At 40.1% G+C, this 17,835-nt stretch overlaps 1 long non-coding RNA gene across 1 annotated transcript in view; it reads left to right on the forward strand.

Moving 5' to 3' along the window:
- Nucleotides 1-14,879: 14,879 nt before the first annotated feature.
- Nucleotides 14,880-17,835, forward strand: part of LOC146700527 (uncharacterized) — an 80,114-nt gene continuing 77,158 nt past the window's right edge. Inside the window, exon 1 of the long non-coding RNA XR_014922588.1 lies at nt 14,880-15,745. This is a non-coding gene — a long non-coding RNA (uncharacterized LOC146700527). The remainder of the gene's footprint in view (nt 15,746-17,835) is intronic.

Raw genomic sequence — 17,835 nt, forward strand, 5'->3', positions numbered from 1 at the left:
AAACATTAATATTTAAAAGAGTTCAAACAACAGGGCCGACTCCGATGGCCATGATCCTTTTCTCTGCTGCTGTTCCACTGAGAGCCATGAGGGAGCAGTGCTGCATTACAGGAAAGGCTCCCTTCACAATAGCACAACTTCAGACCAATGGGTAAAATTTGTGAAAGGTGGCTATCCTGTTAAGGTGAACATTATCAACACACAGTCTGCATTACACAGGCGATAGCTATTGCTTTTTGTTCTGATGCTGCTGAATACCGCTTCCTAAAGAGTCCCGACACTCATATATACTGAGATTTAATTGTTTTCAATACGCAGCTGTACGTGTGTGTGTGACACATCATGCCACAATCTAAAGAAATTGATATCAATCAGTCTGGAATGGTTTACAAAGATATTTCCAAGGCTTTGTGAACCACAGTGAGAGACATTATCATCAAATAATGAAAACTTGGAATAGAGGTGAATCTTCCCAGAAGTGGCCGGTCTACCAAAATTACTCCAAGAGTGCATTAACTGCTCATCCAGGAGGCCACAAAAGGACACAGAACAACTTCAAGTCAACTCAGTTCAATTTTATTTATACGGCACCAAATCACAACAACAGTCGCCTCAAGGAGATTTATATTGCAAGCCACACCCTACAATAATACATACAGAGAAATACCCGACAATCATATGAGCCCCTATGAGTAAGCGCTTTGGCGACAGTGGGGAGGAAAAACTCATTTTTAACAGGAAGATACCTCCAGCAGAACCAGGGTCACGGAGGGGCGGCCATCTGCCGCGACCAGTTGGGGAGAGAGAACAACAATAACAACAACCTAGAACTGCAGGACTCTGTTGCCTCAGTTAAGGTCAAAGTTCATGATTTATCAATAAGAAAGAGACATCATACCGACAGTTAAACATTATGGTTGCAGTGTGATGGTCTGTTTGCGGTCAATTGCACAACCCACAAGACCAGGAAGGGTTGAGTATGTTTTTTTTCTTTAATAAATGTAATTTAAAGCTGTATTTACGGGTTATTTTTGTGTAATTTTAAAATTTGTTTGAAACATTTACGTGTGACAAATAGGAAGAGGCCAAATATTTTTTCCCAGCACTGTAAACATATTGTGGATCTGTTTAACCATCCCATCCAAGCTCTTGACCTTCTCCTTCTCATCGCATCCATTTAGCTCGCTTCATTATCAGAAAGTGCCTTCTAGCCACTTTTCCCTCTCAAGTAGATGCTTCCTCTGCATGAGTTGCTCACACTTTGCCATGTTCGTGCACGGAAACACACATGCATGAACTCAGATTCGAATGGATCTTTTAGAGGAAGCAAGTGGAGAGTAGTGAAGGGTGAAGGGAAATGGAGAGAGACTAGAGGGGAAACACTGAAGGAAGGGGGAGATGATAGGACTTGATTTGTCGGTGTGTGTATCTCTGTGGTCAGACAGAGGCGTCTGATGCAGAAATAGATGAAGAAAGAAGCAAAGGACAGGAAGAGAAGCAGACTTTTTTTGAAGGTAAAGAATGAACAAGAGTGCAATCATTCTTGTCACTGTGCGATTAGTTTGCACCAAAAGGTTTTTGGATGAGGCAGGAGAAAAGAAACCTTGAAGTGTTTAAAAAGATGTTTCTACAGTCTGACCATTTGGCAGGCACCTCTGTTGTAGCATACTTGCCCTTTAAGCCAGCTGCATTTGGAAATGCATCATTTTCTTTCCATTTGGCTCCTCTGTGCACACTAGGTTGGCATTTGTGACACCAAAAGAGTGAGACTTTCAAAAGCTGTCTCCAGAGCGGATACCTCAGGGACCTGTGATCAGCTGCACTGACATTTAAAATGCGTAATTAAAGAGGAAATTGGAAGAGACTAAAGGTTGACCTACCTTTCAACCAACCAGCTGGCTTCACATGCAGGCATGCATGTGTGTGTGAGCTGTCTGATTTACAGTTACAGCTCATTGAGTAAGTAAAATACAGCTACTCTAAAGTTGTAAAATTCCCTATTTAAAAATCTGCTTAAAGAATAAGATGAAAGCAGATGCATTAAGCTGTGTTTTGGGCAACTGCCAATTTTTAATAAAACAAATTTTTTAAATGGGTGACTGAAGACTTTGGATAGTTTAAGCCTAAGATGGGAAAGCGACAGGTAAAAGAAGCAGAAGCAGCAGAGAGATAATAGAGAATGAGAGACATAATCGAGAGCGAGAGATGAAGGGAGAGAAAGAGAGGCTGAGAAGGAAAATCTAAATGCCCCCCACTGAGGAAACTGGGGAAAAGCCACAGAGAAATGGATGAGAGAGGTGACGGGGGGTACTTAGTGGGAGGCCCCTCCTTTGAACTTTACGTCAAGAGAGAAAGTGCGGGAACGAGGGAGAGAGACAGGAGGCATGAAGGCATCTCAAAGCAGATTAAAGACAAGCGATCACAACGGCGTTAAAAAGGAGAGAGAGAGAAAGTAGTGACTATATATATATATATATATATATATATATATATATATATATATATACACACACACATAAAGAAGACACTTCTGCAACTCCAGCAAAAATGGGAGAGGAGAGGAGAAGAGAGGAGACTGAAGGTCTAACCTCCTCCGGTGCCTCTGAGCTGCAGCCAGGTCTTTGATCCTGCACTTCATTTTAACTCCACTGTAGGAGACCCTCCCAGTCTGATGCACGGGATTAAAGGTGCATTCCTGAATTTATTACACACAGGAGTTGTTATTCACACAGATTCACAAGTAGTTTCAGCTGGAAGTGACCTGCATTGCCTGTAAGAGGCCATGACAGTAGCTGTTACATCTACTGGTTAGAGTTTGGGTTCACCTCTACTGACAGTCATCTCTCCCTTTGTTCCTCACAAGTGTTGTAAAAGCGAAACATGGAACAAGTTTAGAAAAAAAATTTTTTTTTTAGGCCAATACCGATATTTGTTGATTTGAAAATTCGACATATAGGCCAATATAGATGAAACAAGTAGGTTTCTCTAAAGTTTGCTATGTATAATTATTTTGTTATAGATAAGTCAACATGCCATTGCAGTTTAAAAACATTTTATAGTCACAAAAAGTTGTGGATTACTTATTGACACTGTATCTGCTCCAATCAGCTTATTGTTGTTTTTGTGGTGTTCAAAACACGTGTCACCAACAGGGAAATTGCAAAGTGCCCTCTGCTGGACAAACTATGCAACTTCAACACTCATAACACGGTTGAAGGTGTTTGTTCTCTTTTCCTCTTTACCTTTAAATGTTCAAGTTTTGCTATTTGTTCAAATAGTGGCGGATAAGTTTGGCTTTTATCCCTTTCAAATGCCTCATGTCAAGTAAATGAATGAACGTACAGTTTTCCCACTCGAGCAGCTTCGCTTATTTCATTTTCCCAATAGCTTTAGGTGTGAGGGGGTTACAAAAGATGGCCGAGTCTTATTGTGGACCAATCAGAAGGTTTAAACATTTGCACCTTAATTAATTGGGGATACAGTGACAGAGAGGCATGAAAGAGAAGCTCAAACCATGCTCACTTTCTCACATCCACAGCTGGCCGATCACTATGTGAATATAATCTATAGGAAACCATGTCAGACAGCTGAAGCATCATCTGGCATTAGTGTTGTTTTCATGGAGCATGCAGCAGATGGAAACGCTGTATATGAATCACAGAAATGACTAAGACAGGTCACAGTGTGCAAAAAACCAGTTAAGCATCTTCAGACTTTGCCCTGCTCTTGAGAAACACACAAAATCCATCTTTTTTCCTCTCCTGCTTGACCATTTCTTTGAAGACAGTAAATTGATTCTTGAGCCATCCCACAGAAAAAATAAAAATAAAATCAAGGTTATCAAAACATACCTCAGCTTTAAAGCAAATTCTCCTCTCCTACACTGACCCATCGTATGTGTCCTCACAGATGACTGGCCTTATTCTTTCTGAAGTATCCTCTGCTTTATCTGAGCTTGAAAGTATATCTAATAATCCCAAACCTTAAATAGTTTTCATATTGAACTGTTCACGTTTAGTGCAGTAAAATGTATGTTAATATAAATATATGTTTTTTTTCTCTTTTAGCACGGTGGATCAAAATCATCTTACATGAATGCACAGCATGTATTGGCATCAGATTCTGGTTGTTTCTGCAGCAGGGACTCTTGTTTTCTTTGAGGCGCAGTAACGATAAGGGACCCGGCATCGAAAGCTTTGCTTTCACAAGATTAACTTCAACATAAAAGTTCTCGGCGAGCTCACTGGCTGTGTCATTGAGAAGCCGTTCATATTTCTCAAACATGTTCACTGGGCGTAATAAAGGAAGATTTGCCTGGTGCTGTTGAACATTACCATATACAAGCTAAAATCTTCCCATTACTTAAACTGCACTTAAAGCACTTTTATACTCTTTTTCCCTCAGTGATCCTGGATAATGAGGCTCCAACAAACTAATAAAAGAATAATAAAATGTGACAAATTGTCTTTGCTGTATGTGGCAAAAAATGCTCTGGTCCTTTTGTGTGTGGAAAGACAAAAAACAAACAAAAAAATAAACTCACCAGGACTTTTTAAGCATATATGACAAACATTTTTTATTGCAAAATATAGTTAAATTACTTTAAAATATGTATGTTCTAAAAACCAAAAAGACAGGATAATCCACAAACCCATGAGTGATGTCAGGGTGGGTACATCAGCCATTTATTATAGTCTTTATTATGCAAATAGAAAGTACATAAAAGTTGTTTTTTTTACAACTAATAGATGGAAAATCTGTGGCTTGATGTTAAATTCAGGCATGTGTACATGAACCTCTTCAGAGGACGAAATTCAGCATCAGAAGCAGGCAAGATGCAACTCAAAGCACTCCTTTAATAATGGTTTATGAAGTGATGCACAAGGCAACAGGGACCACACAAGGACAGATTAAAATATGTTTCAACAAAGAAATAAAAACTGAGACTATATATCCACACATACAGTGGGGCAAAAAAGTATTTAGTCAGCCACCGATTGTGCAAGTTCCCCCACTTAAAATGATGACAGAGGTCAGTAATTTGCACCAGAGGTACACTTCAACTGTCAGAGACAGAATGTGAAAAAAAAAAATCCATGAATCCACATGGTAGGATTTGTAAAGAATTTATTCGTAAATTAGGGTGGAAAATAAGTATTTGGTCACCTCAAACAAGGAAAATCTCTGGCTCTCACAGACCTGTAACGTCTTCTATAAGAAGCTTTTCTGTCCCCCACTCGTTACCTAGTTGCTGAATGGGCTGCATAGTTTTCATAAATTGCATAGTTCAGAATAGCTATAATTGTACCAGATGGTTGCATTCAGTTAAGTTGGACTAGACTGTAGTCGACAGACGGATTGGGGCTGCAGCTGCAGTAATGCAGACGCTGCACCGGTCCGTCGTGGTGAAGAGGGAGCTGAGTGTAAAAGCGAAGCTCTCAATTTACCGGTCGATCTACGTCCCTACCCTCACCTATGGCCACGAGCTGTGGGTAGTGACCGAAAGAACGAGATCGCGGATACAAGTGGCAGAAATGAGCTTCCTCCGAAGGGTGGCTGGCCTCTCCCTTAGAGATAGGGTGAGAAGTTCGGCCATCCGGGAGGGGCTCAGAGTAGAGCAGCTGCTGCTCCACATCGAAAGGAGCCAGCTGAGGTGGTTCGGGCATCTGACAAGGATGCCCCCTGGGCGCCTCCTGGGTGAGGTGTTCCAGGCATGTCCCACCAGGAGGAGGCCCCGGGGCAGACCCAGGACACGCTGGAGAGATTATATCTCTCGGCTGGCCTGGGAACGCCTTGGTATTCCCCCGGATAAGCTGGAGGAGGTGGCTGGGGAGAGGGAGGTCTGGGCCTCTTTGCTTAGGCTGCTGCCCCCGCGACCCGGCCTCGGATAAAGCGGATGAAGATGGATGGATGGATAGACTGTAATACAAACCGTTCAGTTTGTCAACAATAAAACTGACTGAAATGAGAGAAAGACTGAGTGCGAGACTTTGATATTAGATAAAATGAATATTGATAAAGTTTACCTTTATGTACAGAATCTGAATATCGCAAAATATTTTAAAAAATTGCAATAATATCGTATCGTGCGTTAAGTATTGTGATAATATCGTATCGTGGGATGTATGGTGATTCCCACCTCTACTAGGTGCTATCTCTTTGAAGGAGCCCAGAGCTCTACGTTCCAGTTCCTCCATGTAAAAGTAAGGTATAATGGGTCACATTGGGTAGCCCATAATTCATTTGTACTTTTGTCTGTAGAAAACCGTTCTGCATTTGAAATATGTGGTGTTGAAGTAGAAGTATAGCAGGGTGCAAGTATGTTCAGTGGTAAAACTCGCTGTAGTCATTTTCTGAGAGCCTCCACTGCTTCGATTATAGATACCGGTACACAGGTGAAAAGTTACGCTGTCCTTTGATGTCATCTAAGTTTGCAGATCTTGTTGGTTCACTTGGTTTTTGATGTGATGCAATGTGTTCCCACAAGTGGGTCTAAGATAGTGGTGAGGTGTTTGACAATGTTGTAAGTGGCTGAGGTTATGCTGCTAACAATGGGTCTTAGTGGGACTTCATAAGTGTATATTTACAGGGTGTAGTTTCCCCAGGGTGAAAGTAGTTTAGTGTTTCTGCCATGCTATGATGATGTATAGTGGCCACGTAAATACCGCGGTTCTGCTTGCTTTCCAGTGTTGTGCTGTACTTATTTGCATGCAGGGACTGACAGGTCAGTCTGATGATAATATTTAAGCTGCCTTTTGGCGTAACCATGCACTTTAAAAAAAATAGTTCATCATTATAACCAAAAGCAGTCTATTTCCTCCCCTGCAGTCTCTCTGTCTCATTTAGCTCTCTTTTCAGATATGGCTCCATCCTTTCATTAAAGCATGTGGCCAGTTTAACGTAAGCTTTAATAATACATGGAGGTAAAACCTGTGATATGCTGCTTGCTCTAAAAGCTCCCAAGCTTTCATTTCAGATTAGAACTTCTTTCACAATTTCTGTTTCTTTCAAGTTTGGAAAGTCATTTGTTGAAAATTTAAAGGGGTATGGGAGATGCTGGCATCTGCAATTACAAAAAAGATCCCAACATTAGGACTTTGTTACACGGCGATCTTAGATTCATTTATTTGATACCAGCCTCTAAACTACTTCTTTGTCTCTTTCCCCCCTCTTTCCCTTTAAGGCTGAATAAATGTATGATATAAGTGTGACTTCGGATTGATGGATCCTGAAAGTGCCCGAAGGCAACTATTTCAACTTACAAGTCTTTCTGTGTTCTGCACCCAGCTTTCCTATCATTTGGAAGAAGACACCATCTCACATACACAAGCGCATACATGCATAATGACGCTGGGAGACTTCAACCTTGTTTTGTTTTGGGGTTTTTTTCCATTGGTTTTCACCACCACTCTGCTTTTGCTGGACCTCCTAGAGATACACAATGACTGCAGTGTGGGTGGGTGTGTGTATCTAACCTAATTTGCCTCAAACGCACTCCCCTCACTGGGAAAGAATTATGTTTTCAGCTGAACCAGGCCTGTGTTGTTAAGATGCAGAGCTCCCCTCTGCTATCCCTTAGTATTGTGAGGAGGGTATAATATGTTGTACCTCATTAGCAGGCAGACTGTGAGATGGTCAGTATGCTGCTTATACCTTAACCACCTGTGTTTATTTTAAGGTAAGATGTGCTTTATTTATCTCCATGCTGCAAAATTTCTTAACGCTCTTTATGTCCGTGTAAGCATCTGTTTGTAAAACCTCTTCATATAGAATCTCAGTTAGTTATCAGGCTGTATTAGTTAGTATGCAGTAGCAGTGGATCCTGATTACAGTGGTGATTGATGTAGCCCTGTACATGATCTTAGAGCTGTCTGCCACAATGGATCAGCCGTTGCTTACATGCTATTTCCTCATCATCTACCACATCCTCTTTCTCCTCTTCTTCCACGTCTTTTCTTCTTCCTCCCACTCCTTGTTTGTTGACTCTTTTCTGTCTGATTCCATAATCTTTGCTCGGAGGAAATGCAAAAACCTTAATGTGATTCATGAGGCAGTGCTTGAGCTCTTGAGTGCTTCTGTGATGGCTCAGGTGGTAGCAGTGAAAACAGTTATGACCTTGCTGAGTGATTAAAAGCCTCTCTTTTACTTCTGAATTCAGTCTATCAAGAAAAATTAATTTACTTGAACTGATTAAAAAAAACCTTATCAATCAGAAAACTTTGCTTCTCCCTGTCAAATAAATCTGAGGTTTAGACTGTGGCTTTGATAAAAGCCATTTGGAAGATAACTTTGGGAAGCTGGAGCTTTACATGTTTGTATATTTGACTTTTGAATGTGTAATGTAAGTAATGCCTTATTATTATTATTATTATTATTATTATTATTATTATTACTCCAGTTCTCCTTTTGGACATTCAAAGCTCTTCTTTGGATGTTAGGTGCCTTTTGTTCTGTTCTCTGTTAACAATGCTTCCAGATGGTATTACATGTTGGATCAAAACCAAACTGTGCTTTTTTGCATTCACAAAAGCACCCCCAAATCATTACAGACCCTCCACCATGTTTTACAGATGACTGTAGACACTGTTGTATCTCCCTCCTGACCTCCTCTGTACATATTGAAGAATCAGACAGTTCAAATTTGGATTCATCTCTCCATGATACCTGTTGCCATTGATTTTCAGTCCTGTTCCTGTTCATTCTTTTCTCCTTGTTTCCCTTCCTTAAGATTTGCTTTTTGACAGCTGTCCTTCCACTGAGATCATTTCTGATGAGGCTTCAGTTAACAGATAGCTCTCAGTCGTTCCCCCTCTTTCTTAAGGATATGACTTTCAGATACTGTTCACCTGCTGTAGATAGTTTATTTTAAGGGTTGACATGTCTTCTTGAATGTTTTAAGGATAAACCGCACACCATGCCAAGACATGCCAAGTTTGAAGCTGATAGTTCTTCGGGAATCACTTCTTAGGTACAAAAATCCTATTTTATGCCTGTCAAAGTGTGTTTTATTTTCTAAGAATCATGTTTTATAGATTCAGCTAAAGAAATGGGTTTAGTTTCTGTGTTAGGCTGCTAGTAACAAAGTGCCTAAAAATAGAACTGGTTTAAAACCAGTTCCTTGATAAGTTGTCTTTTATGTGTGAAGACAAGATTAGTTCATCCGTTGAGTTAAGTGTCTGTTTTATGTGTGAATGAGTCACAGGTCAGTTTTAAGTAAATTAAACAAAAAAATCAAAATTCCAGGTACAAGGACCAGACTGAAAATTGATGAAAAGACCTTCAGAAAGCCTGAAAAACTGCTGCTCAAGCCCACTTTAAAACAAGTGTGCCTCGTTGTAAGTGTGATTTAAAGAAATGGCTCAAGAGTTTTCTACAGCATTATAGACAAGACATAAAACCAAACACTGAATACTACAGACTAACATATAATTCCACATTTCTAAAGAAAGGTGGTACACAGAGGTATTTATTAACACCGATCTCATCCCAAAGTTAAAAAAAGGAAAAAGATGGTCAAAAAAGAGACAAACCACATTCTCAAAATATTACAGCATTTTATGGTAGAAGAAGTAAACTCTCTAAACTTGCTTGATGCAGTCCAGCTCGCTGTCAGCTACTTGAAACATTTGACACTGTATATAAAAGGCAAAGGAGACCCTGAACTGTTGAGCAAATGAAATGATATATCAAAGAATAAGAAACATTTCACTTTTAGAAAGATTTGAAGGTTATGCAACACAGTGGTAAACGGGCCCTGCTTCAAGTTTTACAAACATGTTGCCAGCATTCAATTCAAAATGTGAAAACATTTAAAAAACAAAACAAGAAATCTCTATTTTGCTATTATCGTGGGATTGGGATCGAATGAATTACTAGCATTAACCAACACATGCATTCTGTTTCACTTCTAATTTTGTTTCTTTTAATAAATGGGTTGTAGTAATGTTTGTGAATTGACCATGATTACTGTCAATAACATCCATCAATTCAATACCACAGTGATTCACTCATTAAGAACTTTTAATAGTTCTACGGCATAAGAAAGAAGAATCTAGTGGACATCTTGTGACCTGTGCCATTCATTGTGATGCCAAAACACACTGTCACATTCTTTATTTACCTGGTAGCGGTGCTATTGCCATGAAAGTACCTTTATCTACATGTTAAATTTACTGTGAGAGAGGCTTGAAAACTAATCATCTCAGTTCACTCTTACACAGATGCAGTCCTGATGCTAAAGAGCTGTTCAGCATGGTACCAGCACAGACTGTGATCAGGACCTGCCATGAATACATGATGGTAGGGCAAAAACGCGGGGGATTGGGTGATCTATCAAAGACTTGATGCTCTTCCAAAAAGGAGTCGGTAACGGCACCTCTGATAGGTGTTTCTTCTTTCACCCTTCCTAAGTGTGCGCATGTTTTTATGTGAGACCTTAAAAGGGCAAGTGGAGGTGACTGATTACCTCGGCTTGCTCTGTTTAATCGAATGCAGACTATGTGCCTGTGGCTAGGACAGTTCTGTGCTGGCACACACAGCCCATCAGTGGCTTGTGTATAGCATTCAGCTATTTGGAGTAATTGCAGTGAAAATATTTTTTTCCCTTCTTTCAGAGATACAAAAGCCGTTGATCCGCCTAAGGGTGCAAACAATCTTCTGCAATCTGACTTCTGATTGGTAATCTAGCTCCTTCTCCTGGTGTCCCCCCGACCCACCCAACCTAACACCCCCCTTTTGCAATTCTTTCAGGATCCTCATTTCTCTTTCGTGCCAGTGGCTGTCCTTATATTCTTCTCCCTCTGTCTTCTAAGAGTGTGAAGGAAATATTTTTGGAACAGGTGTAAGATCATTTACACCTCTGCAGTGGAGAGGAAGAAGCAGCAAAGGCAGCATACACAAGGTTATTAGAAAGAAGCAGAGTTTTTGCTAGTTGGCAAAAATATGTGAGTGGTTGAGGTATAATTTTTAGCTCTGTTAGGAGCTAAGGAGTTATTAAAAGGAACGAGTGTTCTGATACAAAAGCTTTGACTAAACCACATTCCTGGCTTGTCAGCAAAATAAATTATAAAAATAATAAATGCATCAGCACTGAAATATTAATCACAGGATATTCATTAGGTTTTCCAGACAGAAGACATTTGGGTCGTGCTAGGTGTAAATAATAAAATGAATGGCCGTGAATGCTGGGGCACTGTCACAATGTCGAGCCTCACTGGAACATTTGAAGAGAACAGAGCCCTTCATTAATGATACTAGTACTGCGATTACTCCGTGACAAGTCAAAACCATCTTTTCTTGGCCTGCGAAAGATCAGCTTAACAAATTAATTCTCAACAGGTGGCTCACACACACATTGCAGCCTTCTCACTAGGCCGATTATTTTTAGATTTTAGTTTGATGTTTGTGCTTTTTTTTTTTTTTTTTTTTTTTTTTAAATTTTTACAAGAAAAGGGGATCCTGCCTAGTGCTAGTGAGATGGAAGCTAATGAACTGCCCAGTGCTCTGATCCTGGATTCAATAGCTACTCATGTGGCAATTTTGCAAAATTCATTGTTAATATCAGGGACGGCTGGTATGAATGGGCGGACGAGCTAAGCTCTCCCTATCCTTTTTAATAATAAATAAATATATATATATATTTGTATATATATCTAAAATCATCTTAGAACAGATTGCTTAAACGCTGGTGTAACAAAGTGCAGCAAAACACCAAGTCGTCCAAAGAAAAAAAAAAGACAAACACAGGATTTAGCTACATGAGCTAAATTTTTACAGCCCATGCTCCGCAGCATCATCTACCATTCATCTTCATAGAGCAGTGAGTGACAGGTGTCAGTCAGGTCACGCCCCTTTGATTTGGTGACCGTTTGGGCTAGTTCAGCCCAGAGGCGGGAACTTTGGCGAAGGAGTCTTCTGTGAGAGTCTCGAAGGCGAAATCAATATGGCGGCACCGGTGAGCATTAGCAAGAACGAAGTGGATTATTGGGTGGATGCCGTAGGCATCCACACTATTGAGATCCTGTTTCTCTTTATTCTTTATCCTTTATTATTCTAGTTGCTCCGTTTCTTTGCCGCTTAACTACTCCCTCAGTTTTCAGCCGATTTTTACCATTCAAACTCTAAACTGTTCTGCTATTTCTGCTTTCGACTGCTATATCTTTTGGTACTTATTACTATTATACTTTTTAAAATATTACACTTTTTTCCTTTAATTTGTCCCATTGAAATGAATGGGAAACTTCTACAATTCTGCTAAAACTTGCTTGTCTTTGAAACTTAACTACTTCCTCATACTTTCACCTAGAAACTCCATTCAAACTTTAAAACGTTCTCAGATGATTGGGCTATTCCTGTGTGATTCAGCTTTTTCATATCTGTTACCGTTTTCATGTAATGACTCTTTAAGTTTTCAGTTACAACTTTGTGATTTTTCAGAAAATACATGTGTTGCTATGGTTGCTATGCAATTAACTCCCACTGCACACTCGTCCGTTCTGAATTTTCTCTTCATGTCTGAACAACTCCTTGCTACTCGCTCAATTTCCACTCAACTTCCACAAATTATACATCAAAACGTAGGTATTTTTGCTGGCTTTAAGACAGTGTCACTATAATTATTGTGAGAGTTACGTTTTTTTCACAATTTGCCTCGAAGTGACACATGGTCTAAAAACTCCCCATTCAAAGTCTATGGGGAGGTTGTGAAACTCAGAGCTGAAATACTGAAACTGAAGGCATTTTCAAATCGTCATATCTCCTTAACGAAGCAAAGTTAAGACATGAGGCTTGTCCCTGTATATCTTCAGACACTCCTGACACTCACAATTCAAGAATTATTTTCTCACCTATTACCGTTCTGAGATGAGTTAGACTTGTTTGAGGGGTGGAAATCTGTCCTCCTCTCATTTTTCAAATTCCGAAAATGAAGCCGTTTCTTCTCTCGTCATATCTCCGCGACGGAGATACAAAGAGCTATGTAAATCGCAGTCAAAGTACACCAAAGTCCGCTGATTCACCCAGTGCAAGAATTATGCTTCTATCCCACCTAGTTTTTGAGTTACACGACGTTTTGTAACTCCAAAAAACGGCGTTTTTCGCGTCTCACCGCGATCTAATTCTGACTCCTCATCACCCTTTTTTTCAAAGCGCCCGCCCCCTTAGAGGTGGCGCGATTGGTAATGACACCGCTCTTCAGACCAGAGGTCGTGGGTTCGATTCCACCTTGGCCCACATGTTTTTTTTTTAACTACAAATTTATACACTATCACAGACCGGTAATTCATATTGATAATTTATTACAATTCTGCAAAGTTTAATGATTTTAGCAGCTTTTCTAATATGGACCTCAGATTCTGGTTAACAGTCTATGGCAGAAATACATACAAGTACACAGCCTGATGAAGCAGACAGAAGCAGTACCTCTGATTGGTTCTGCAGTTTCACCTCTTATCAGCACAAATCTCACCCTCTTCTGCTGTTTTCACCTCTTTTCTGCTAATTTGAGCTTCTGTTCCACAGTGCACTCAGCCTCTTCTGCTGTTTTCATTAGAATTTTAAGCTTTTCCACCTTTTTTCAGTTACGTGAGAACCAGTTTGGCTCAATGAGTAGCTGAAAAATATCAGCCTCTTCTGCTGTTTTAGCAGGATTTCAGAGTTCAGCTTTTTCACTTGTTTTAAGCACAAATTTCAGTTTCTTTACCTCATTTCACAACAAAGTTCTTCCTCTTCACCTCTTTTCTGCTAATTTGAGCTGCTGCTCCACAGTGCACATTTTCCCTCTCATCATATCTTTGCTTGTGACCAGAACTCATTTGGCTCAGAGGGTAGGGCATCTGTCGTGAGACCCGGTGGCAGAGGTTCGAATCCTACCTGTGACAGCTGCTACACATGTTCACTGCTTGCATGCGCTCTGCTTTCTTGACACTCTCCAGTGTGTCATTACACATACAGCCATCTTCAGCAAGCACTTCTGCTTCTACACTTCTTTTCAACTCGGCTTTTTGCTTCTTTACCTCTTTTCAGCAGAAATTATTCCTCTTCACCTCTTTTCTGCTAATTAGAGCTCCTGCTCCACAGTGCACTTAGCCTCTTCTGCTGTTTTCATTAGAATTTTAAGCTTTTCCACCTTTTTTCAGTTACGTGAGAACCAGTTTGGCTCAGTGAGTAGCTGAAAAATATCAGCCTCTACTACTGTTTTAGCAGGATTTCAGAGTTCAGCTTTTTCACTTGTTTTAAGCACAAATTTCAGTTTCTTTACCTCATTTCACAACAAAGTTCTTCCTCTTCACCTCTTTTCTGCTAATTTGAGCTTCTGCTCCACAGTGCACATTTTCTCTCTCATCATATATTTGCTTGAGACCAGAACTCATTTGGCTCAGAGGGTAGGGCAGCTGCCGTGAGACCCGGGGGCAGAGTTTCGAATCCTACCTGTGACAGTTGCTACACATGTTCCCTGCTTGCATGCGCTCTGCTTTCTTGACACTCTCCAGTGTGTCATTACACATACAGCCATCTTCAGCAAGCACTTCTACACCTCTTTTCAACTCATCTTTTTGCTTCTTTACCTCTTTTCAGCAGAACTTCTTCTGATTCACCTCTTTTCTGCTAAATGTTTAGCCTTTTCACCTCTTATTAGCACAATACTAAGCAGCTTCTGCTAATTTCACCAGAATTGTCAGTCTCTCCACCTCTTCTTTGTAAGAATCAGTTTGGTCCAGTAAGGTGAGACGCCGCCTATAGATCAGAAAGGCCAGGTTCGAATCTCGCTCAGGGCAATGTTTTTTGTTTTTTCAACTTTTTCTGCTTTTTTCAGCAGAAATCTTCAGCGTAAGGCATCCACACAGCATTTTCGCAGGAAATGCAATTTTTTCTAGTTTATGTAGTCGTCCATTTCCTTCTGTCTTTGGAGGAAAAAGTGTAAGTGAAGAGAATGAGACCACATCATCCAAACGATGTTCAAATAACACAAAGGGACAAAACGACAGAATTATAAATTTTGTGTTACGTGGTTTCAACGAAAGGACTGGCTAATTGCATGTTTAGTAGGAATTCACATTACTGTTTCCCTGGCCTGCTTTTTGGAGGACACACAACTTGGACTCAAAAAGGAATTGTGGATTTGAAGCATTTATCTGACTAAGTCACACTGGAAATTGTGTAAAGCTATCAGTGTTTGCTAAAGTTAACATTGCCTGTATGAAGGACACCGCATTGCTATACAGAGACACAACGAGCTAGTAAAAAAACAAACAAAAACGGAAAACAGGCATTCACTATCACGGACTGTATTAAATTTTGTGGGGCACATGTGCTAGCTTTACGGGGATCAGACGAATCTCCGACTTCCATTCAGCAAAGTGTGTTTCTGGACGTCCGCTTTGCTGGGGATGCACAATTACTTTTCTTATCTTGTTTTCATGCTTGTTGATATTTTATACAACATTCTTCAAAAACGAACCACGGATCCTTTCAGAACCAGACAGAAGAAGTTTTCCTACTCCATCGGTGAACTGAAGAGGTGACCTTCATAACCAGAGGCATATGCAGCTGAAGCTGCAGCAAGGCCGCGCAGGATGCGGCGGGCTGACAACGTCAGTAGCAGCACAGTGCTATGAAATATTGATGGAGCAGTCAAAGGCACGCTTTGAGAAAGCACAGCACTTGGTGTCATTTGACTTCAATGACAGGGTGATTAACATGTTTGCATCCCAGAAAACTCAACGATGTGATCTTCTCTTCAAATAAGGTAAGCTCACCACCCTCTCCCCTTAAAATAGGTAACATGCTTCTTTCCCGTTACCTGTTACTCTTCTTTAAAGATCAATATTTTTTGTCTGTGGATACCAACTCCTTTTATTGGTGAAGTGTCGTTTGAGTCGGTATGTTGTATAGTAGTGATATTGCAATTGTAGTCTATTGGCAGATTTTACATTTTTAAGTACATCCGTGGCTGCATCAACAGAACTTGAATAGATTTTTCTGGCATTCTGATCATTCAGCTGTCATTCTTCCTTCTTGCATATTTTGTTTTTGTAAAAACAAAAAAAGGCATGTGTTAATGTGTATAAAAACAACTAGTCAAAAGGCGTGTGAGAGTGTGTGTGACTGGCATTCTGAGTATTCCTCTATATGGTTTTGTTAGTGTTGCTTTGACAAGGTCTTGTGGCTGTAATGTGGTATCAAGGATGTGATGCTGCTGCTAGTAGTGTGAACTCTATAATGCATTTGTTAGCCCACCCACCCAATATCACTACTAGCCGCCACTGGTTAATATATTAAATGTATTTTCAGGCCTTAAAGAAGTGGTTTGCTAATTAAAATGCAAACACACTTTAGATTTAATGTCATTTTAATCCTTAGGGATTTTTGCATGCAGATGTTTTTGTATTGGGACACAAACAGTCTGCAGTATATGTCTCAATTCTGTGAGATAACACAGAAACAGTTTAGGGAACATTTTACAGAATAAGATTATTGTAATGCGCCTGCATGTACATGCATGGGTATTTCTTTTGCTGGTTATGAAAACTGCTGTGCGACAGTTGGACTGCTCAATTACCAGAATCCTGTGGGAGGCTGGCTCTGTCTGTACTGCAACAGCAACTGTGTAGTGAAACTCATGCGCACTCTAAAGTACTAAATGACTGGAGTGGACTAGGCTTTAAATTTGAATACATCCACCTTTTTAGGGTCTCAGCTAACAATGGGTGAAATGCATAGTCCACCCAGGACAGGTTGGCAAAAATATGTTTATCCTCTGTTCACCTCCCTGTTTATCTCAGGCTGAGGAAAGTTGTTGTTTAGCAGTGCCCTGCTTAAATTCTTCACTTGGGTCTGTACAGTACAAGCATACTTAGGAACTGACTTTTCTCAAGGGTACTTCAGCATTAATTGCTGTATAGCTTACAAATATTCCCTGACCCTGTTTAGGATCCACCTTCTTTTATCTGACCTTCAGCTCTCTGATCTGAGTGACCTCTTCACTCCCTATTTGGGTCAAGTCTCCTTCACTTGCTCTTGTTATTGTAATATTTTTCATCAAAGTGTTTTTCCTTGCTTGTAAATCTGACATTTGTGAACTGTGGGATCAAAGATAGATCCTCCTACACTTCTACTGTTTGAATTTCCAGGCAGTAACTGACCTTAACCCTCAGGAGTATTAAGGCTGAGCTGTTAAGGGTTTAGCTTTACTTGGAATCACCTACATCAGATTAATAACCCCAGCTGTACTACCTAAAGGATTATATTCTCTGTTGCTCAGCCAATTTATCCATACACCCTGGTAAAATTGCATTTGTTAAACCTTCTGTTTCCCCCCCTTTTTTTTTTTTTAGTGAATGCTTATCTTCTATAGAAATATATCTGTTTCGTAAAAGATATAAAAAATAACAGCAACTTTTTTCCACTTTGCCACCTCTCTTGTCTTCTGGTCTTATGTGACATTTCCAACCAATCAATATTTTGTTTGTGTGTGACATTTGTAAGAAGTTCATAATTTTTTATGGCTGTAGATTTAATGGTTTTGATCAGAGTGTACCAGAGAAGGTTGAACCAGTGATCCAGACTGTAGAAATCTCCAGATGACATGTGCTCATTACACACCTCGTATAGATGCGTTTCTGCTCCCTTAAAAAAAAAAATAAATCTTTGCAGCCTTTTAAAATGGAGCCATGAAGCAAATACTAGAATGCTCATGGGGCCGTGGAAAGGGAAATTAAACCATGACCTTGAATTGGAAAGGTTGAGGCATTGTCAGGCTTGTAGTGTATTCCACAGAGCTGACAGTCTTGTTATAAATGAATCACAAAGGTAGTTACCAGTACACAAGGTCTGAGA

Source organism: Copadichromis virginalis, linkage group LG10 (assembly GCF_057382275.1).
Source record: "Copadichromis virginalis isolate Kocher_CV1m ecotype Utaka linkage group LG10, C_Virginalis_male_GT1.1, whole genome shotgun sequence".
NCBI classification, from domain to species: domain Eukaryota; kingdom Metazoa; phylum Chordata; class Actinopteri; order Cichliformes; family Cichlidae; genus Copadichromis; species Copadichromis virginalis.